General features: G+C 40.0%; 1 protein-coding gene across 12 annotated transcripts in view; it reads right to left on the bottom strand.

The window, feature by feature from the left end:
• Positions 1-23,439, bottom strand: part of LOC105084198 (uncharacterized) — a 987,172-nt gene that overhangs the window by 723,493 nt on the left and 240,240 nt on the right. The window lies entirely within an intron of this gene.

Below are 23,439 nucleotides of genomic sequence, written 5' to 3'. Positions count from 1 at the left end.
TTAGGGGTACAGTTCCCCCAAAGCTATTTAAACACTGAGATTCAGAAGCAAACCTTATTTAGCAGAGTTTCTAGTCAAGGACTTGACCTACATAATTTAAATTATATAAATCAAAACTCAAGGCAATATCCTCAAAGGAAGGGGCTAAAAATGTTTTAAAAATTTTCAGCCTGGGGATAAACATGAACTAGAAGAAGCAAAAATGTTTCCTGAATACTTTGTATCACACAGTTAAGTAGGCAGGATTTTTAATGTCTAATTCTTAAACTTCTTTAAAAATGAATTTCCGTAAGCACTATGGAAATAGCATGCCCTAAATTTTGGCCAGAATCATGATAACTACTCACATGTTGCAATCATCTTTCAAAGTAAGACTCCACAGATGCAGCTTCTGGGGCTGCTACAAGCCAATATACTGTTAGTACCACAGTGCGCACAGAGCTGTTAGTTTGTGCGATGGTTCAAACATTCCTCTGGTGAACCTGTGTTAATGGAAATTCTCCTCTGCAAAGATTCTTTCGGACCACTCTTACAGAAACCTTGTATCAGAGCCAGCAAACAGCCTCATCAAGATCTTCAACTGTACATTTTTCAGGCATGACACTAGATTTTCTTATACAGTTCCCTATTAAAATGTTTTAAATTCCAAACCAAGCCTTGGGAAACAGAGCAGACACTTTCTTGAGCCTTTCTACAGCATTTGGCAATGGGACTAGGTTGATGAAATGAAAAAACAAAAATGGTTTTCAGTTCTTACATAGGAGAGGCAAATTAATCCTTTTACGATGGCAACAAGGGGCAAAACCTTTTGTTATCATCGATTGTGAAATGTTCTTAAGACAATTTTGATTTTTACAAAATTAGGTTTTGGCCTTAGCCTGCAGGTATTTCCCTACTGCATCCTGGATTAATCTACCTTTATAGCTAATTCCTGTCAAAATGACAAAGGAGAATTGATTTCTTTTGGTGAGGTATCCTTATCAATGGCAACTTCTATACATTGATGGATGGGGTGTTAGAGGAAAGAGCCATTAATTGATTTGTAATAAATAAAGCAAAATCTCCACTTAGGACCAGCAATTGATAAAGGCAGCTCTGTTTTCATTGGTAAACTTCTTTAACCTAAAGTTTATAGAGCAGTCCAACTCAACACTCACTCAACTTATTACTATAAAACAGCTTTATTAAAGGAATTCCCACTGACATGGCCCAAGTTAAAGGTCACTCAGCATGGTCATCACAATATTAAGTAAAAAATCTTAAAGTCAAATGGAAAATGTCATTGAAAGTTACTCTCTGGTATAATGGAAAAACCTGCAGCTTTGCAATCAGATGATCTAAATTCAATTCAGCTTTGCACTTATTAAACATTTGACTCAAATTGTCTCAGTCAGTTTTCTCATCTCCAAGATTTGCAGCCCCCTTCCTTGCAGAGTAATTGTACTAAATGAGTTAATACATGTAAAATGTCTGAAATATAGCATAGAACATAGCAGTTAATTGCTTAATATTATTTTATTAGTATTATTATTCGAGAACAAAACCTTAAGAGCAAATCATTCTATCATCTGTCCATGTCCACATTACACTAACAGGGCCCAGTTAAAAAAAAAAAAATCTAATAGGCTTCTCAGATTTTCTTCACTTACAAACAAATATGGTTTTTCAGCAATAAAATTCTGTTATTATAATATCCTTAATGATATATTGGCTTTTTATGTTGTTTGCTTTGCTTTCATAAAGGAATTGAAAGCAAAATTGTATTTTTAAATGCACTTATAATGTTTAAGGATGCATTTCTAAGATCTTCCAACTGCATGGATTTTAACTGATCTGATTTTACAACAGGAGACGCACCGCACCGCTGCTAAGGGTTTATCACATCCTTGGCAAAAATGAGATGAGGCATCAGAAAGGCAATGTAAATGCAATCTGGGCCCAAAAGTTAATTGCTCTTGAATTTCCCTTCTTGTGAATACTGATGGAGAAACAGAATTGGTGCCAAAAGCTTGGAGATGAGGAAAGTAAAGTTCCCACTTTCAATGAGACAGTAGAGAAAAATGACAAGAGAGAATCCCAACACTGCACCCCACCAGTGCACTCAGCTGTTGATCCTGAGCAAGGTTCTTGGAAAATCGTTCCTCAGAAGAGAAAGCAACAATCCTGGCACACAATGTGGGCCCAAGAGCAAGACAAACCTCACTTCCTCCTCTGACAAGGCGAGTAGCCTGGAAGATGAGGAAAAGACACCAGATAAGATACATTTGGAATTGAGGAAGGAATCTGACAAAGGTTCTCATGACAACATAAAGGACAAGCTGCAAGAAAATGGGCTCAATGCCAGGGCACTTTGTTAGACTAATCAGCATTTGAATCAAAATGCCATCAACATCCAATCAATACTATTGTATGGAAGTTTCCTAGAGATCGGGTTTTGTCCTTGGTCACTTTGCTTCACCACGTTTTTGTTTTTGTTTTTTTAAACAATCACCTGGGTGAAACAAAGAAAGAGTATTTATCTTACCTTAAAACTGGTAAATGAAAATATTTGTGTTGTACATTATTTTTTGACCTACAAATACCTCTACCTGAACTACAACTCTTTGCCTTCACAACTATTCAATGAGGGAGTTAAAACATTATTTTCTAGTTTATAAGTGAGGAAACAGAAATCCTGGTTAAACTATTCATTTCAAATAACAAAGCTAGAAAATAGAGCTGGGACTTAACGTCAAGTCTTTTGACCTCACATTTTGACTAAAACTTGGGACAGGAAAGAACTACAGATGCAGGACAAATAGATCTTAACAAGCATTAAGTCAGGGGAAGTATCTGAGAAATGACATCAAATAGAGTCCCAGTGAGTCCAGATGGGTGCCATGATGTTACATGGATGTTCGAAAACATTTGGCCCAGTGAGTTTAATGAGACAGTTAATCTACTAATCCAGCCAAGCTGTATTAATTACCAAGAGCGACCCTTCTCTCTGCTGGTCACAACCCACCTAAGCGGTACCATTCAACATTTTGACAAGGCCATAAGAGGGATGGACGACAACTGGAGAACAGTTATCAGGATGATGAGGTTATAGGAAATCACGTCATATAAAGAATACTGAAGGAATGACAGGTGTTCAACTAGAGAAAAGGCCATCTATGTGTAGCAAGAGAAACAGCTGTCTTCAAATGTAAGTCATGTGTTAAGACTATGTCATGAGAGGAAAGAAAGAGAACAATTCAAGCATTCCTTAGTCAGAGTCTGATCAGGAAATGATATACAGCACTATGAGTAATAAAATATAAAGGATTTACTAAAGGAATTAAATCATATGCAATTGTAGGAGCTGTGTCTGTGGTCTGGTCTGGAATTGCCAATAGTTCATGCAGGCAGACAGCTGAGAAGGAGAGCTGGACATGAAGTGAGGGCAAACAAGGAAAAACTGAGACCCACGTCTCTCACCATCTCCAACATGAACGATGAGGTGGGACCTGCAGGAGAAGGTGGTGCCTTCGCCACAGAGCCACACGCTCTGCACAGCCCTAGGACCTGGAGAAGCCAAAAGAGCAGATGGAAGAGGAGGGACCCCAGGGCAGCCCCACCCCAGCACTGGAGGCCAGAGGTGAACAAGGCATGGGAGCGGCACCGTGCCTGACTCCTGACGCCAGTCCCCAGAGCTTGAAAACCGGCTGCTCCTTCACGTCCACCTCTGGAACCTCGTACACTTCTGTTGTGCCCAAGCCTAATCGAGAACCTCACAAGGGGACGCCGAGAGAAAAGTACTCTGGAGAACTGCAGTTTCAGCTTAGCGAAGTAGGGGCAGTGCTAAGTCACCAAAAAGGAAACCTAGGTTTCTGACCAATACAAGTGTGTGAGGCAACCAAAGACTGAACGGACACTGGAAAGTATGGACTCTGTCATCAGCTACACTCAACCTTGGCTCAGGAAACATGTGGAAAAAATAGTATTAGCAGAAAAAGTGATTCACCCAGATGTGATACTTAAGATCCTTTCCCACCCTGAGAGTACCACTGTTGCAGTACAAGGCAATGGTTAAGAGAACCTATTTTGAGAGTAAATGCTCACAGTTTGGATGTGCAGGCACGACAGCATTACACCAATCACAGGACTTGAAACGCAGAACTCTTAGGCTTTAGAGTTCATGCAGCAGTGATTTTCAAACTTCAAAAATGTTCACCACAGCCATAAAGGAATATATATTTTTTCATTCCAGTGTCATGTGGTCCAAACTCCCCCAAACACATGGGTAGCAGCTGTCAACGGTATACTGGTGCTTAGAATGTAATATGGGAAACCCAAAGACATCTCCGACGTAAGAAGTAGAAAAGGTGACATTTCTCCCCAAGCTTTCAACTTGCTGGGCCTGGGGTTAACGCCCTCTCCTTCCTTCTTTTACTTCCTTCAGGGCAACTTCATCAGGCAACATCTGTCCTCTTGTTCTTAGTGGTCCCTGCAGCACTCAACCTGAGAGGCTCGGATAACACAGGAGAAAGAGTCATGACAGCGGCCAGCATCCTGAACGTGTAAATCCCGCAAAGGGGCCTGCTCCTTGTCCTCGTGCTGATCGAGCACCAGTCCAGCCTGGACTTCCGAGATCCACGGCAGGAGAGACCTCAATCTAAGGCAACCAAATGGTGGGTCATGACAGCCTCCCAAAACAGCAACAAAAACCAAGCAAAATGCTCCAAATACTGAAGGGAAAATCCATGTTTGAGCATACATTCCTTTTCCTATGCCCATAAACGTCTACACTTGTAAAACTGTACCTGGCCTTTGGCGTCTACAGGTCATACTCTTGGTTCAACGTTTAAATGGCAGTTTCTCCTTCCCAAGGACTTCACAGCTACCGAGGTTTCTGCCTCACGACAGCTTAACTTCAGAACTTTAACAAACCACTTTACATGTCAGATACCCTCATGGTTTTTTTCCTTTTTTTCCCTATTTTAAAACGTATTCCCACCTTCTGACTCTTTCCAGTAGTTTTCTTTGTCCCAGCTTCCTGTGACCAAAGGCAAAAACTCTTTAGGTAAACAGGCTGGGGGCGGGGGGAACTAACTTAGATCAACACAACCGAAGTCGAGTAGCCAAGAGTGTATAGTGTTTTTCCACGAGGTGTGGTCTAGCAGCTGACTCTAGAGCAGCTCAAATGCCTCCTGCTAGTGCCATTGCACCAGCTCATGCCGTATGCATGGGAGTCACCAGCCAGTGCCTGCAATGCCAGCAAGAATCTGCAGATTAATGAAATTCCCCACAAGGGCTGCAGACACGCCCATCGCTTTATTTCTTTTACCAGGATATTAATGCATTTCAGGCTCTGAGTTTACAGCCTGTGTCAATTTTTTTTTTTTGACGTCTGAGTTACACCCACCAAGACAACATAACATCCAGACAGCAACCCCAAGGGCAAAGTGAGGAGGATTTTCTGATTATGTCATCAAACAGGAAACCTCATGGAGACTCTGGGATTAATGTACTTTCCACTGGAGCTGAAAGCAGGCAGGATGCAGTCCCTGGAAGGGACAGAGGGAGGAAGGGGCAAAGCTGGAAGGGGTGTAAGGTAGTGTCTTTAATAAGGCATTTAAAGAAATCACTCACTGATTCACATCTTCAGTCTCCAAGCAAACCAAGATTTTAAAACATCTGTTGACTGTAGTACTGAGCACACTGCAGAAGCACTGGGGGTGAACGCACCCCACGAAGTGTATCTCTAAACCATGGCACCATTCTTGCTCCAGATGGCATGGAAAATAATTTATAAATGACAAAAGTTCAGTGAATGTGCGGCAGCTGCTCGGTGCGAGCCCTGTGGCCACCCACTTCAGTAGAACTGAGAGCCTTCAATCAACTCTTGTCTCTCAGAGGGCCTTCACACAGCATCAGAACATGTGTACAATATGTTCTCAGAAAGTAGCTAGCCAAATATGAAAGATTAGAAAATCAAGTTAACTAGAAACGGAAGATACAAATACATACTGTTTTCTTGAAATCCCTAATACCAAGCAGGGACTAAAAAAAAGACTTTGACTTTTCAAAACCAAACTTTGCATGATCTCTTTTTTCCCCCTGCGTATATACTCACAGCTTCCTTTCACACAGAATGAGAAGCATCTCAAATTTGGGCAGTATTACTTTAATAGTAGTCAACACTGCACCCATCTCTCTTCCTTCATTCACTCCCACGACTCCTCATATTAAAGTATTCCAGCATAACCATGAGCCACTGGCTACTCTGAAACATAGGCCTCATCCATTTTCTCTTTCTGCTCGGAGCCTCCAAACAAAGCCAACAAATTCTAAAGTGCCACCCCCGCCCGGCTGCAAAATGAACATCTTCTGCCTGTTTACTTGGGAAGGGTTGTGCAATTGCTATTCAAATCTAGGTAAATCATTCACGAGTACAGAAAGGCGACTAGAGATGATTACATTAACTAAATTCTTCGAGTTACTTAAAACCAAAATGAATCATAAAACCAACGCAACCTAAACAACATACCACTTTCAAGGGGGCCAGTTTCTAGCATGGCAACCACAACAGGTAGGGTCATCACTTAAGCAGAGACAACTCTTAGGACAGTAAATGCCGTGAAGCCATCTGCCAGATGGACTCTTCGGCATGCACTCTTAATTGACTACAGAAGTATTCTAAGCTTTCATCTGACCAGGTTTGAACTGCACAGAATGTAGAAGGATGATAAACAGCTGACACCCATGGTAAGCTACAGAACACAGGAAGCTAAGATCATATTACTGGGGGCACCAAAGTACCCACTCACTCCTGCTTCAGTCCTCGCCATAAAGAGATATCTTAAATGAGGGGGCTTGCCAGGGCCCAGGAGGTAACAGTTCCTTCACCCTAATACTATGCATGGGGTCTGGTGTTTAAAAATAATAATAACAGAACTAGAAAAACATTTTAACAAAGCAAAAAGTATCATATCAAGCTAACTCACAGCAAACAGTGTTAAGCAAAAATGTTCACAACCACCAGATTTTCAAGAACCATCAGGACCAGTTAAAAACAAAGTATCCTCCAAGTTCATATTCAATTTCATATAAGCCCTTGGACGACGCTTGTCCAGTTGTTCTTTTATTACCATTAAACTAATTGTGCAGCTTGTGAATTATCACTTACACAGTGCTCTACTGGTTAATCTATAAATGAAAAACACATACTTAGGAAAACTGATCAAACATTGTATGCCTGGAGGGAGCAGGATAGAGAGAAACATTAAAACCAATCATTTTTATATTTTTTTAAACATACTTTCTACACTACCCAGCTGTTACTAGGGATGAAAAAATCAGAAATGCAGAGTTTTTTCAAATAGTAAAGGCGTTTGGACACCTACCCAGAGTCAGGCAGTAGATACAGAGATCTGGCAAATGTTAAAGTTACTCTGAAGATACTATAAGGATTCAATTTCAAACCAAAAAAAAATTTTATTCACAGCACAAAATATCTCTAGTTCAACAAATTATTCAAAACTTGGGACCGAATACATTCAATAAAGCTGTCAAAGAACAAGGATCCATTGTCTCTGTTCTTTGCCTCAAGGAACTTGGACAGACAGCCACCAGACAGTCTGTTCAGCTCTGTGGTCCTCAAGGGTGAATTTCTGCAGGACAATCTCTACACTACAAAAAGAACTTTAACAAGTAGTTCTGTAACTTAAGACTCCCTGTGTTCGGATTTTATACTAAATTAGTTTCAGTCTGTGGCTGCTTATTACCAAGTCCACTTGCCAAAGAGACAACCAGTCAAAATCAGCAGCGCAATGTCATGAATAAATTACAGTTCTTTAGAATATATACTGTGAAACAAGGTTAAATTACGGTAACCAATGCTATTACATACACTACAGCAAACAACATAATCCACAGCTGCATAGGTGGAATTAGATCTCTGAGTTCCCACAGCACACTTCACATACCAGAACTTCTTCCAGCAACAAGATCTGGCTACCTTTCATGGCAATAACCCAGTTCAAAATGTTTTAATCCAAATAAACAGATAATTAAGAGCAGATCATCACCACTCGACCTCAAGAACTACCATAGAGCTGCAGTAATCAAGACAGTGTGGTCCTGGCTAAAGAATAAACAAACAGATCAATGGAACAGAATAGAGAGTCCAGAAATAGACCCACATACATACAGTGCAAAACTGGTCTTTGACAAAGGAGTCAAGGCAGCACAATGCACAACGGGCAGCATTTGCAATGAACGGTGCCAGAACTGGACATTCACATAAAATTAACCTAGACACAGCCCTTCACAAAAATTAGCTCAAAATGGATCACAGAAAATTTAAACGTAAAATGCATACCCATATACCTCGTCCTAGAAGATAACATAAAGAGAAAACCTAGATGGCCCTGGGTATGATCACGACTTGTTAGATAGAACACCAAGGCACAGTCCATGAAAAAATTGATAAGCTGGGCTTCATTAAGATTAAAAACCTCTGCTCTGTCAAAGAAAATGTCACAAGAATGAGAGGACAAGTCATTTGCAAGAGACACACCTGATAAAAGACTGTTAGCCAAAATATACACAAAACTTTTGAAACTCAGTAAGAAAACAGCATAATAAAAAATGGGCTAAAGATCTTAACAGATGCCTCACCAAAGAAGATATACAAAGAAACATATGAAAAGATAACTCATCACGTGTCATCAAGAAAATGCAAATTAGGAAGATGAGATATCACTGCACACCTATCTCAGTGGCCAAAATCCAGAACACTGACAACACCAATGCTGATGAGGATGCGAAACAACAGGAACTCTCATTCATTGCTGGTTGGGACACAAAATGGTACAGCCATTTTTAAGGACAGTTTGACAGTTTCTTCCAAAACCATAGATTCTCTTACCATATGATCCAGCAACCACAGTCCTTGGTATTTACCGAAAGGAGTTGAATACTTATGCCCACATAAAAGCCTGCACTCAGTTATGACAACTTTATTCATGACTGCCAAAACTTGCAAGCAACCAAGATGCCCTTCAATAGGTGAATGGAATAAAGAAGCTATGGTATGATCAGATAATGGACTATTATTCAATTCTAAAAAAAAAAATAAACGAATAAGCTATCAACCTGTGAAAAGACACAGAGGAAACTTAAATGCTTATTATTAAGGGAAAGAAGCCAAATCTGAAAAGGCTAACGTATTGTATGATACCAACTCGATTACATTCTGGAAAAGTGCAAAAAGGCAAAACTATGAGACAGTAAAAAGATTAGTAGTTGCCAGGGGTGGGGAGAAATGAACAGGTGTAAAGTAGAGGATTTTTAGGGCAGTGAAAATTCTTTGTATACTATAATGATGGATACGTATTATTACACATGTGTCCAAACCTTAAAAGTGTACAACACCAAAAATGAACTATGAACTTTCAGTGATGATGTGTCAATGTAGGTTTCTCAGATGTACCACTCTGATGAGAGAATGTTGAAAATGGGGGAGGCTATGCATGTGTGGAGCTCGGGTATATGGAAAACCTCTCAATTTTGCTGTGAACCTTAAATTCCTCTAAATAGTCAACTTTTTAAATTATCATAAAAATAAAAGTATTTTAAAAAATCACTAAAATGACCTTAAATCCTCATTGTCCAACAAAACTTCCTGCAATAATAGAAATGGTCTGTATCTAAAACTTTCACCCTGGTCGCCTCCAGTTACAAGCATGTGAAATGTGGCTCTTCCTAAGGGAGGAATTGAATTTTCAGTTTTATTTAATGTTAGTTGACTTTATTTTAAATTTAAATAGCCACATGTGGATAGTGACTACCACACTGGACAGCATGGTTCTAGACAGAAGGTTCAATTAGTAGGAAAAAATTCATCACTTGAGCCCTGACTCAGCAACCTAGAATAGAAGAAAAATTCTACAACTACAATTCCAACTCAATGTCAACAGATCAAACATGGGACAACTCTCAACATCTGAGGCAACTACCTTAGGAACCAAGGTGAAAGCTACCAGGAGGTATCAATCCCAAAACATCTATTTTTAAATACTGTGTCTTTTCACTTTTTAATGAATTATATTTTTCATACAATATTAGGATCTACAAGAAAACAAGGTAATGAATTATTCTAAAAATGGAAATCAGACTGCCCCATGAGTATTTTGGGAAGGAAACGTACAACTGAAACAAATACTCATTTTATCCTATCAGTTTTGTTCATCCCTCAGTTTGAGAATGAGAAGATGACAGAAAAGACCTTTGTCTAGCACTTTACAGTTTGCCTTCTTGTACCCTGATAGACATAACAGTGAGTTGATTTTGTCAGGTGTAAACGGCATTTTCACACTTCCTATAGTAGTTTGCTTCGTTATTATTCAACATTTAATTAAGTCACCACATCAAAAAGATCTGGTAGTGAGTTTCAGCAAACACACTATACACAGCTAACTACAGACACAGGGGGCTGGACCTGGAGCCCGTAAATAATCCTTCAGGCCAAATGCCTGATATTAACAGAAATGAGCAGAGGGAAACGACCTGAGATCAGTGGTGGAGCACAATTAGAAGCAACCTGATGGTCACTCAAGTACTTGGTGTGACCATGGGGAAGTCACATCTCCTACACCTCAGTTTCCTTATCTGAAAAATGGGGACTGTAATACTGACTTAACTTTCAGTCAGTCCTGGGTGGAATGCTCTGCAGAGAGAGAGCAAATAATACGTGTGTATTTTAGGAGTCACACTGTGATAGTAAGATTGTCTTTGGTTATTTCAAGTTACAAAAGCTCCAGGACAGTTACCACCCTTAGTCCCAACCCACTCTTGGCCATGTTTAGACAGGTTAAAAAACAAAACAAAACAAAACAAAAAAAACGCTGCACAACAGGACATTAACTTCTTTATCACGTAGGACTAACAGTCCCTTTGATGCATGCTATTCATTCTCTGATGTTCAAGACACACACTGCTGTTTTTAACACACAGCGAAGGAAATAACCACTTCATTCCCATAGTCTTTCCAAGCCTTGTCAACACGCTGTTTCTATTTCCTCAGACACTGTCAGACATTAGGTCTTCTTTTGGAGGAGAGACTAATGAGGCAAGAAGTGGACCCAAAGGCACAGACTCTGAAACAAACTTCAACTTAGAGGCCATCCAGCCTGATTCTCTAATTTTGGTTTTTTTGGAGCCTGGATCTTGGAGGGTAAAACCATTTGTCCCAAATTTCTCAGAAGTTCTATTCCTGGGCTCCTTCTGTCACAGAACATTGCATCAAAAGCCAACATCAATATTTACTTAGAGCTCAGGGCTTCAATGATTCCAGTATCCATTTACTGGGACTTTTTAAGTGATGATGACAATAATTAAATCATATCAAATTATAATATATTCATTAAAAAATGAGTATCAATCATTGACTGTCATTAAGGTTATAGGTTTTTTCCCCTTAGGACACAAGTGAATGGTGTAGGTCAATGATTTAAATGAACCCATGAGAGAATATTTACCTTTGTAAAAAGCCCCAAAATAATAATATAGAATGATATATAACCCGCTGGATGTTAAAGACAAATGTAATTCCAACAACCTACTTAGAAAATTACACTTACATCCTTCTCCTCTTACATGCAATGAAAATCTAAAACCACACTGCCTGCTGCTGTAAAGCGAATGTTCCTTCCACTAAACAAGCTGCCTCCCAAGAAAGTCTAGAAGAAAAAAAGTCAAGAACCAACAGGGTTCTTACTTGCAAACATCTGTAAACAAGTTTAGAGGATTCTCGAAAACCACTGACTAAAATACATTTCAGATTATCAATGATACCATCTTATCTGTCAATGTTTCCCATTACCTGATTCAGCTGAACGGACTGCCCATTCATCTTCCAGTAGGGAAACGAGAATGAAACCAGTTTTATGTAAAGAATTTTGTGTGTGTGTCTCTCACTAACAGACTCCTTCCCTGCCTGTACATTATACCTTCTCTTTGGTAGCAGGTTCCAGAGTATTCAGATCATATTAGAAATCTCACTCTCCTCTTTCTGATATCTATTATCCAAATTTCAAGTATGTACCATTTCAACAGTCGAAAGAGCACAAGCTTTAAAATCGGATACATCTAAAAACAAGGCTCCCCACCAACTATTAGCCAAATGAAATAAACTTCAGTTTTCTCTTGCAAAACAGTACAAATTTTATGTCACAGGGTAATTGGAAAATTAAATGAGATACTGCATGCAAAACACCAGCACAGTACGTGAAAGTTAGTGCCCAGAAAAATAACAAGTATCATCATCTCCAGCAATCAACAGCTACAGTCATTACTCTTTTTTTTTTTTTTTTTTCAAACAAGGGAATAAACCAAATCCTTTCCCTTACGGGGCTTTCAAGCCAAATCAGGGCCCCAACATACTCACAGTGACATGGGCAGCATCCTAAGAAGCAGAAGCTACCCACCAAATGAGGGCCGAGCAGAAAAGAGAGAGAAGCTCCAGGGGAGGGAGGGGTCAGTTTTAACTGGAATAGCTGAAGATGCTTCCTCGAACAACCAGGGTGAACTGTCAACTGAAGTCCAGCTCAAACTTGTAAATGCCAAGGAGCAGGCGGGTCATTGCTGGCGGGGACATGGCTGTGGCAAAGCTAAAATACCGCAGCACAAATGTATCTGGTGGAGCAGGGCAAAGCAGGGCAAAGCATTCCCACTTAGATATCACGACTGGAAACTAACTGGAGTCCAGTCTGGGCAAGCCTGGAACACAGTCTAAGAATTTAAAGCTCATCCTAATGATAGCTGGCAAAGCACTGAAACTTCTGCAGCAGCGGAGCAATATATACAAAGCGGTGGACTTGGAGGCCAGGAAATGTGGAGGCAGGGGTTGGAGGAGAGGTAACAGAGCCCTAGAGACCAGTTTTCGTCCATGCAGTGGGCGGGGTCAGTGTGCTGTGCTCTACTGTGGTCTAACACACTGGAAGTGAAATGGGAGCGCCTCACACAGTACACAAAGCACGTGCTTATTTGCCCAGTGAACGGGGAATAAAAGACAGTGATGCTGCAAGCCTTTCTGGGGTCACACAGAAGCAGGCTAGAGCAGGGCATCGGCCAGGCAGAGGCCAAGCCTTTAGCAAGGTTCTATCTGTGGTCACTAAAGGAAGCGTTGGGCAGCCTGTGGTAGGATTATAAATAAGGATGAAGGCCCTAGCAATGGAATAGGCAGGTTAAGGGCTGGGCAGAGTTTGGGGCAAGACTGAAAGAAATCCAACGCCAGGAATGTGATGGCCATAACAAAGTGATCCAACAGGAAGAAAAACAATCTCAAGGAGTTACTCGGGTCTTTATCATTATCAGCCCAGGGTGATTCTTCTGGATATAAAACACAAAAGCCTATCAAGATTAGTTCTCATCCCCTACAGGGTCCATCCCCATCCTTAGAAGCCTCTTCTCCATCCTCTCCCTGCTTGCATTATATTCTGAATGGCTAAGGGCTGCGTGTGAGAAGGCTGAGAGTTGAGACTCGTAAGCCTTAAGAAGCTTTCTAAGGCTCCCTCGCTCATTCTAGGCTGAGCAGCCAAGCAGACACAGCCTTTGCTCTTAGGGAGCTCACATTCTAATGCAGAAAGAGAAAAAGAACAGGTCGCAAAAGTTAGACAAATAAATGCAAGATCACGTCGAGAGATAAAGAGATTTTTAAAAACCCAACTCTAAAGGCCATGTGCTAGACTGTAACAGAGCAGGGCGAGGCAAGTAGGGGTCCAGCAGGGAAAGAGGAATCTGAGCTGAAAAAGAGGAGCTTTGGGGACAAACATCAAGGAGGAGCTTGTCTTATGACTGGAAAAGAAAGAAACCACCGTTGACAGACATCAAGGAGGAGGGTGGTACCCCCATCGTACGCCAGCACTGAGTGTGCATCGGGCACTCAGTATCTCCTTCATCTTCCAAGCAGTTCTTCGGGTTGTTACTGCTCACACTTGGTGGGTCAAAAAAATAGGCTCATACAAGTTAAGTAAGCTGCCCGAGGAGAAGAGAGTAAAAAGGTCATGTCTGACACCCAAAGTCCACGAAGTTTTTGACCAAGAGCTTGTCCAGTACGGCAAAAAGAGGAACATAGGACAGGCCTACAGGGGCGCAGGATGAGGCCAGCACAGAGGGGACAGAGGCAGGAGTAGGAGGCAGGCACACACAAGGGACACTGCGCAGTTATCATGAGGAGGACCCGGTGGACTAGCCCTGGGGAGTGATGAGCCTACAAGGCTGGGAGAGGCAGTGCTGTTACCAAAGGCTCAAGAAAGAGGACTCTGCGGGAGGCCTGGGTTTTAGCCAAAGACAATGAACTTGGTTTTACAAGTGCTTAGCTGATGGGTGGTAGGCATGCAGGGAACAGCTGGGTAAAGAAATCCTGACAGGTGAGTGGAAATAAGAAACTGAAGTTCCAAAGGAAGGCTGAGCCTGAGGATGTGGCTCTGGAGTCACTCCACCAACGGGGGTTCGGCAGCATTTCTACGGTTTTCTACGTGGGAGAGTGGTGTTACGTTGGCTACAAGAGCAGACTGACATCTTGCCAACCTTCAGGAAACATGCAGGAATTTTCTCTGCTGCCCACCAACATGATTTGCCCCAGAAACACACACAGAATTCAGTTTAAGTTAAAGGCCCTAAGACACAGACAGACTCACAGCAAAATGACACGTTATTTAGATTCAAATGTGCTGAATAAAAATGCTACGAAATCATGTGGGCCTTGACTTCTTAATGTTTCTCAATTGATGTCATTAAAACAGAGGAATTAGTCTTGTAATTATTCCCTTATGAGTTCTGCTTTCCATCTAAAACAAGGAAGAGTGCTCATTTCTGTTCCCAAACCAACTTATTTGGGGGGAAATTAGATAGGTTAAAGGCAGCAGAAACCAAGTTTCAACACGCACAGGGAGGAGGGGTGGGGTGAGAGGAAGAAAACATGTGTCAGGAACGAACAACGTCCTGCCAGCCAGTGAGAACGGTGCCTCCATTTGGACTGTGTCGTTTGGCTGATGCAGTGGTGAGGACAGAGCCTGTCTCCTAGGCTTCAGCGAGCTGCCCCGCTCAGCACTCCAGCACTTCATTAACATGCTAACGTGGGCCCGCTCTGCCGTGCGCAAGCTCCTCCCTCTGTATCTTTTAAAGTCTCTAGCAAGCCCAGCTAACGCAAGGGACCTAACTGTTGAAAATGACCCAAATGCTAGCTCACACCGTTTAGTAAGAAGCGATACGCCACTCAAGAATTTTTTTTTCTCCTATCTTAGGCTTTGGCAGGTCAGTCATTCTTTCTGTGAACATCAGTGAGAAAAGAAGCCAATTTCTTCTGAAGCAGAAGCAAACCATAACATTAACTCTACCAGGAAAAACAGACACACACTGAAAGTCAAGGCATTAGAGGTATATGGTGATTACAGACATGGTTTGTTGGTAAAAGTAATGAACTAAGTCAGAAAACCTCATTTCAATTTGAGGTTCTCTCACTGTCTGACTCAGTAATCGTCAGTGAGTCATTTGACCTCACTGGGAACTCTTTTTCTTATTTATAGCATGTTGGGATATCTGAGATTACCTTTAAGATTTCTTCTTACACAAATAATCTAAGATCAAAGGATACTGTTACTGAAACAACACTGAACCCTCCATTTCTATACGTCAACTATTTCACAATCATTTCTGTGGATTATCTGTCTTATTTGCCTTCATCTTCTATTGACTCCTACCGCTGACAAGCGTACCTCTATCTTTACGGAGAACAATTTGAAATGTAATAAGGTTCATAATCTGAACTGTAATAAGGTACACAGATGATGGAATAGATGGAGAAACAGAGAAAGCTCCTAGATGGACTTATTAAAATGATGTTGCTATTATCTGTTTTAATTTATAAATTCAAATACATTCCAAACCAAAATTTCAGTTGTATTTGAGGGACGTAACAGAAGTTAAGATTCATATGGAAAAATAGAGCTTGCAGATACCTAAGTCCACTCTGAAAAAGAGCAATAAGGAAGATTTACTCTGCTCGATGTTGGAATGTAAGACCGAGCTCTGGTAACAAAATAGCATGAACTGTGGTTACAAGGCAAAGAGACCAATGGAGCATAAGAGTGGCACCCACTGCCTAGGAAACAAGAACCATCATATGGAAAAATAAAACTGGACACCTGCCCACTAGCAAGTGCACAAATGGACTCTCAATGGGTCAGAGACCTAAATGCCAAAAGGTAAAACTTAAAGTATAATAGATAATAGAAATTTTATGACAGAGGGATAGGGAATAATTTACTTCACAAAGCCCCCAAAGTAAAATCTTGATGAACTAAATTACATTAAAGATTTAGATTTTTCACTCAATAAAAGAACACAATGGACAAAGTTAATAGAAAAATGGCAAGCTAGGAGATTTCTTAAGTCTAAAAGCAGCTAGGGACTAGCTGGGATATATAAAGATCTTATGTAAATCAATAGGAAAAATACAAAAACTTTCAGTGGACAAATGTATAATAAATCTGAAGGGGGAATTTACAGAAGTGAAAAAAAGAATCTTAAAGATAGCAACATATAAAGAGATGATCAAATTCATCTGTCAGATAAAAGCAACAAAAAGATAGCATTGTACACCCACTATACAGAAACAGGGAAAACTGGAAAACGTACTAATCCTAAGTATTGGAGGGAATGTGGGTATATAAACGTTCACACTGCTGGTGGCAGTGTGGACTGGTGAATCACTGTGGAGGTAATCTGAGAGTACTTAGTGAAATCATACTCTTTTACAGTATCTGAGCTGTAGATGTATGCCCCTCTGCCCAGCAATTCTAGTATTTGTCTAGAGCCCAAATAAAAACTCTTGGTATTTTCCAGTAGGAGCCTTGTCTGAGGCTGTTCACAGCAGCCCTGTTAGTGGGGAGAGAAGATGAAGACAGCGTGGATGTTCACTCCTTGTCCCAGGAGCTCTGTAGCATGCTAGGAGCACTGAGTGCGATGGGTTAGGTGTACACGTAGCAATATTCATAGACCTCAAACCAATGCTGAGTGGAGAAAATAACAAAATAAGATCTATAACATATTTGCATAAATTAAAATCCAAGCACAAGAAATTCAAAATATGAAATTACGGGTATCTTACAAGAACACATTCACTGACAAACACATACATTTTGAAAATTGTGTTTCTGAATGAACAGAACTGGGGACAGAGGGGACTGTCCCAGTGCCAGCATGCCTGAGTGCACAAACACAAGTAGGGCCCGGGGAAAAGGTGTGTTGATACGTGTGTGTATGTGTGTATGCACGTACCAAAAGTTTTACAGAATAACATTCTTATTACATGTAATATACTCCGTTTATATTTTTTTCCTATTTTTAATGCTAATCTCTATCTACTAAATTGATCTCATTAACCTATGGGGTTACAACTTTCGATTTTGAGGCACAGATCTAGCTGATAATAAGAGCATTATAGTGAGTTTCTGGGATGATAATAGTAAGGCCACACATTCATTAAAAACCAAAGCATAGAAAGCAGAATCAAGAAAATGCCTCTCTTGTGCTGCCTTGTCCCAGAGACTCACATCCACAGGGAATTACTGCGAGTCCTGGCCGCTCCTTCTCACGTGATCCGGGCCTTCACAGCACTTCCTGAGAGTGAACTTTTCACCCCTACTTCAGCCCTGGCTCGTCTGCCTAAGAAAAACTAAAACAGGAAATGATGCGCCACTTGCTAAAGTATAAAGGGATATTTTAAAACATAAAGGAAGGTTTTAAAACATTCTTTAAACACAATTATACGTGTGTGTGTGTGTGTGTGTGTGTGTATAAAAAAAAAACACAATAGTAAATAGATATAAAAAATTAGGTCCTTCTCTTGGACATGGAAAGTTTGGGAAGATATGAAAAGGGCAGACGTGCTAAGGACCAAAATAATAAAACAAAAGCCTTGGAAACAGGAGTTAAGTTACACAGACTTAAGGAGAGCAGGAAGCTAAGTCAGAGTATGAGGAGAAATCTGCCTAAGAGACTAGAAAAGTCCGTCAGTCCTTCCCACTTGTAGCTCAATAATTAAAAATTAAAAGTAATCAAAAATTTACATTCCAAATCAACTGAAAATTGTCTTTTGAGAGCAGCTTTAGATCTTCCTTATATTAGGAAGTCTTACCAGAAAACACATTTACTGGATCTGTGCTGAAAATAGTCATTTTAAAGAATTTAAATAGGGTTAGACACTTCTGGGCTAAATGAGGTTTAAAAAAGAAAATGACAATGAAGAGCAGGACACAGAACTTGTTTCTTCCTTTGCAGCTGCACCCAAGGTCAGAGATGAGAAGGTGCAGACAGGTTTAGAAACAGACCATCACCCATCTCTACAGACATAGAGGCCACAGCATTCTAAAGTTCCCCCCACCCCCAGCCCCACACACACACCCTTGGAGACACTGTTCCCTGGAGGGTAACATTTGTGCAAGGATACCCAGGAACTGATGTATGAGCTTGCATTTGAAGTCAGCATCTACCTAGGGCCATAATCAACTACTCAGAGAACAGAATTAAGAAGAGGCATTATGAAGGCGTAACAAAAATCTAAAAATAGCTGGGTTCCAAAGAATCCATGTAACAAAAGACACCTGGAGAAGAAATGTAGTTCATACAAAAAGAGGAATGACTTCTGACCTGTCGGGTAGAAAAAAGGTAAAGGGCTGGCTATGCAGGTAGGGTAGGAGGAAAGGGAGGAAAGCTAATTAACTGTAATAGGTTCATTAAAAAGAGATGGACATAGAGGAAACACAATTGTCCAAGTGTATTTACCGGTTACTGGTCCCTGACTCACAGGTGTTTACGAAGTGCAAAAGTACACATGTCATGTTAAAGATAAAGACCTGCTACTTTCAATTTTGATGAAAATATGGCAAGAGAACAGCAACCCTGAAAGCTACCATTCATTGGAAAGGCTCTTTATGATATATAATTGCTGACACTTACAACAATTCTCTAAGGTGAGTGATATCCCCGTTTATAGATGGAGGAACAGATCACCATAGATGCTCAAGGGTTACGCAAGAAGAAGTAAGCAGCAGAGCCAAGACTTAACCCCAAGCATTCTTACTTTAAAATGTCTTTTCCTTAAACATACTGACTCTAAAAAGCATACATGAATGAGAAATCAAGTGCCTCATGTGAAAGAATTTCCTCCCTTCCGAAAGACTAAAATGGGTTAAGTTCCAGAAGTGTAAACCACGAATGTTAATATCCTGGTTTTCATTATTTTACTATGGTATTCAAGGTATCACTTCAGGGAACTTAGGTGAAGGGTCATGGGAATCTTACTACTTTGCACCTTTTTGTAACCTAAAATTATTTTTAAATAAATTTTTAAAGAATTAATGAGAATGATCCTTCTGGAAGGTTAGCTAGCTTCTTTTTTCCTTTGGAAACAGTTGTTCCCCTGTGTCCACTGGTTCTGAATCCACTGATTCAACCAAGTATATATCGAATATCTTCAGGGAAAAAATTCAAGGAAGTTCCAAAAGGCAAAATTTGAATTTGCTGCACGCCTGGCAACTATTTACATAAGATTTACACTGCATTTACAACTATTTACATTATTACATTTACATTGGATTAGATAGTATAAGGAATCTCGAGATGACAAAGTATTAGGGGAGAATGTTATATGCAAATACTATACCATTTCATAAAAGGGACTGGAGCATCCAGGTATTTTGGTGTCTGGGGGAGTCTTGCAAACACTCCCCTGTGAATACCAATGGATCAAGAAATATCAATGTATCTTCATATATGGTAATATTTGAGACATACTCCATTACACAAATATATATTTGAGATATATATAGGAGTTAAATATGTATTTCTTTTGGACATTTTTTTCCAAAGCTAATTCCCAGTTGTCTGCAGTGACCTACATACCACAAGAAATGAAATACTGAATCCCTTCTACTCCCATTCAATATTAATAAAGTTTCATTAAATACTTATTACCACATGGTACCGTACTCTCTCTTCTATACAAGTTCACATATTCCCAGGTCTTTCATTTCTGTCCATCATGTTTACATACAGAAACAAGGGAAATTGAGCTACCAGATACACCTAAACTGAATGTCATGAGAATGCTTAGCCAACATTAAAAAGGATGTTTGGTAAGAAATTTACCTTTTGCCCCTAAGAATTTTTTTCCAGTAAAGACAATTTTTGAAGAGCTACCATTTATTGAGTGCCTTCTGGGTGTCATTAAATTCCTTTACTATCACGACAATGCTCTCAAGTATTAATTAGCGTGCCCATTTAAGGAAAGCTCGCCCGATCAATGTGCAAAAGTTGTGCAACTATTCAATGGTAAAATGAGAATTCAAACTCAGATCCACATGACTCTAAAGGTGACACGCCTTCCACTGTCTTTGCCCGTCCACACTTTCATTTCTAAGCTTGAAAAGCATCTACTCTATTACTTACTAACTGAACCTTGACAGCAAAATATCCATTCTAAGCACATTCACATGTTTAAGAAAAAAAAACACTCAGTATTCATTCCTGGCTCTAATTTGAAGTTAAAGTTTGTTACTAAAGCTGAAGAAAATCTTAGAAGTATGACAGAAATGCAAGTGGTATTCCAAGTAACAGTATGTGTGCGCTCGGGTGAGAAACATGAGAGGACAATCTGCCAAACTCATTCTGGCCTCATCTGATGCTATCTCACTGATCTGGGTCCAGCTTACATTTGTTCCTCTCTCCCTCCCTCCCTCCCTCATTTCCTCTCCATCCCAGAAGCACCCAAAAATCATACCAAAGAAGCTGGATAGAGTTTCCAAGAATACACGGAAAGCTCTATCATATAAGGGAATGGCCATCTAGCCCAAGCATAACCTTGTTTTGACTAAGAAAAACTTACAACACTAAAGAAAAACTTTATGAGACCATAAATAATGACTGGAAACAAAATTATCCAAATATTGATTATACAGACAAATCGATTTTTGGAGAGAAAAGCTCCAAAGAACTAATTAAACATGCCTTTTTAGTCTTGTGCTCATGCACAGGACATTATCATTTAGTATGAGTCAGCCTCAAAGTGCACACACTTTTTAATTCAAACTTTTTTTAAGCCTTTATGTTTAATTCCACTTCCAGCTTTTGCTCCCCAGCACTGATCCCTACCTGTTCTACTGAGGCTAATGAATCTCAGATTTCTGATATTTATAACTAAACTTCTCAGGACTAAGCATTAGTTTTGATGGTCCACATGCATCATGGCGAGCTCCATGGTGTCTACCCACACTGGGAAATTTTTTAGTGTAATATATGAAATTGGTGTGTGTGTGTGTTTTTTTTTTAAGGAACAGTCAGTTTTCAGTTATGCTTTTCCAAAGGGTTAAAGTAAAGATGGCTAGTTGATCTCTATTTTTAAAGTCACCCCTGGGGGTAGGGAGTAGCTCAGTGGTAGAGTGCTTGCTTAGCCTGCATGAGGTCCTAGGTTCAATCCCAAGTATCTCCATTTACAAATAAACAAACCTAATTATCACCGCCCCCAAATTTTTTAAAAAAGTCACCTCATTGTTCTCCGCTTATGGTGATATTGTATGGTATCTCTAAGTTCTTTCCTTCCAACTTCTTGGTAAATTAAAGCACTGGACTGTATTCATACAACAGTCAAGAAAATTTAACTTTCTAGAAAACCAAACATACAGGCTAAAAAAATTCTGTCTTCTCTCACAGACAACTAAAGATTAGCTAACAATTAATAGCAATGGATACTTCCCTGCTTATGTTCAGGTGCCCAGATGGTAATGCTATGAAGTCTAACCTGCAAGATGCCAACCCTCCTGACCCTCCCCTCAAAAAAGGTAAGACTAAAGAACTCTGCCAGACACTGTTAATCCTGGGAGATAACCACAGGAAATGGTATTTTAATAGCCTCCCTAATAAGTTCACACTCAAGTGGAGGAGGTAAAGGTAACAGACAACTGTAATTCAGCATGATGAGGGATGTTGGAAGAATAAGCATAGGGTGATACAAAAAAATAAAGGTAATTTCAGCATAATCTGAAGAGGGGAGGAGTTGGGGGTGTTCAGAAGAGTCCCAGAGAAAATGATGCCTAAAAGAGACTAGGAGATAAAGAACCACCTTACATCCCCTAGGGTGGTAATAATAAAAGACTGACAATAACAAGTGTTGGGGAAGACCTGGAAAAACTGGAACCCTCGTACGTCATACATCACCTGTGGGAATGTGACATGGTACAGCCGCTTTGGGAAACAGCTGGACAGTTCCTCAAAATGTTAAGCAAAGAATTACCCCATGACCCAGTTATTTTCACTCTGAGATATATACTCAAGAGAACTGAAAACATATCCACCCAAAAATGTGTACGTGAATATTCACAGCAGTATTATGCAAAATAGCCACCAAGTGGAAACAGCCTAAATGTCAACTGATGAACAGATCAAGGTAATGTGGAACATTCCAAAATGAAACATTACTCAGTCTTAAAAAAAAGGAATGAAGTATTAATAAATGCTGGAAAATGTAGAATGTGGAGGAATCTTGGTAACATTATGCTAAGTGAAAGAAGCCAGACATAAATGGCCACAGATTGTCTGATTCCATCTATATGAAATGTCCAGCATAAGGAAACTCCCAGAGACAGAAAGCAGATTAGCAATGTCCAGGGGGCAAGAAGTGGGGAGAGGAATGGGGGAATAAAGAGTGACTACTAATGAGTATGGAGTGCTTTTCAGTGGTGATGAAAATTCTGGAATTAGACGATGATGATAGGTCCTGGAGCTTGACTAACCTAAAAACGGCTGGATTGTATACTTCAAAATGGAGAATTTTAAGGCATGTGAATTATGTCAATAAAAAAGAGAGAAAGAAGGAGTGGGCAGGTAAGAACCACCTCTAAGGAGAATAGAAAAGAGTGGTGCCTGGAAAATAAGCCAGTTATTGAAAGTTTCCCATACTTACTTTAAAAAAAGAAAGAAAGAAAATCAGCTTCCACATTTACACTATAAAACAATTTCCTTAGACACAAAATGAACACAGGGTCTCAACAGATTTTTTACCTCAGTCAAACCTCTCGCATCTTTGGACTACACGGTCGGAGGAGCCCTAGGCTCGCTTCCTGCTACTTTTTTTTTTTTTTAACAGGAATGTTTACATCATTTCCGAGTCTTTCCTATTCAGTTTGTCAACTGCTGAAGTCTTGCAGTAAGTTGCCCCTTAGTTTCCTCATATTTTACGATATTATTTAAACTAGATACTGCAAACTCCAAAAATCAATATGAAGATGGCTTACATAAAGCTTTTCATAACCTCCAAGGAAAACAAGTTTCTCCTTTTCATTCCATCTTTTCTTAAAAATGGTTTTCTTAATTTTTTTCAACATTAAGAAACCAGGAGTCTATTCCATTTGCTCC

This window comes from Camelus bactrianus, chromosome 20 (genome assembly GCF_048773025.1).
Source record: "Camelus bactrianus isolate YW-2024 breed Bactrian camel chromosome 20, ASM4877302v1, whole genome shotgun sequence".
NCBI classification, from domain to species: domain Eukaryota; kingdom Metazoa; phylum Chordata; class Mammalia; order Artiodactyla; family Camelidae; genus Camelus; species Camelus bactrianus.
The sequence above is the reverse complement of the archived record's forward strand: the minus strand, read 5'-3'. Positions and strand labels throughout refer to the sequence as shown.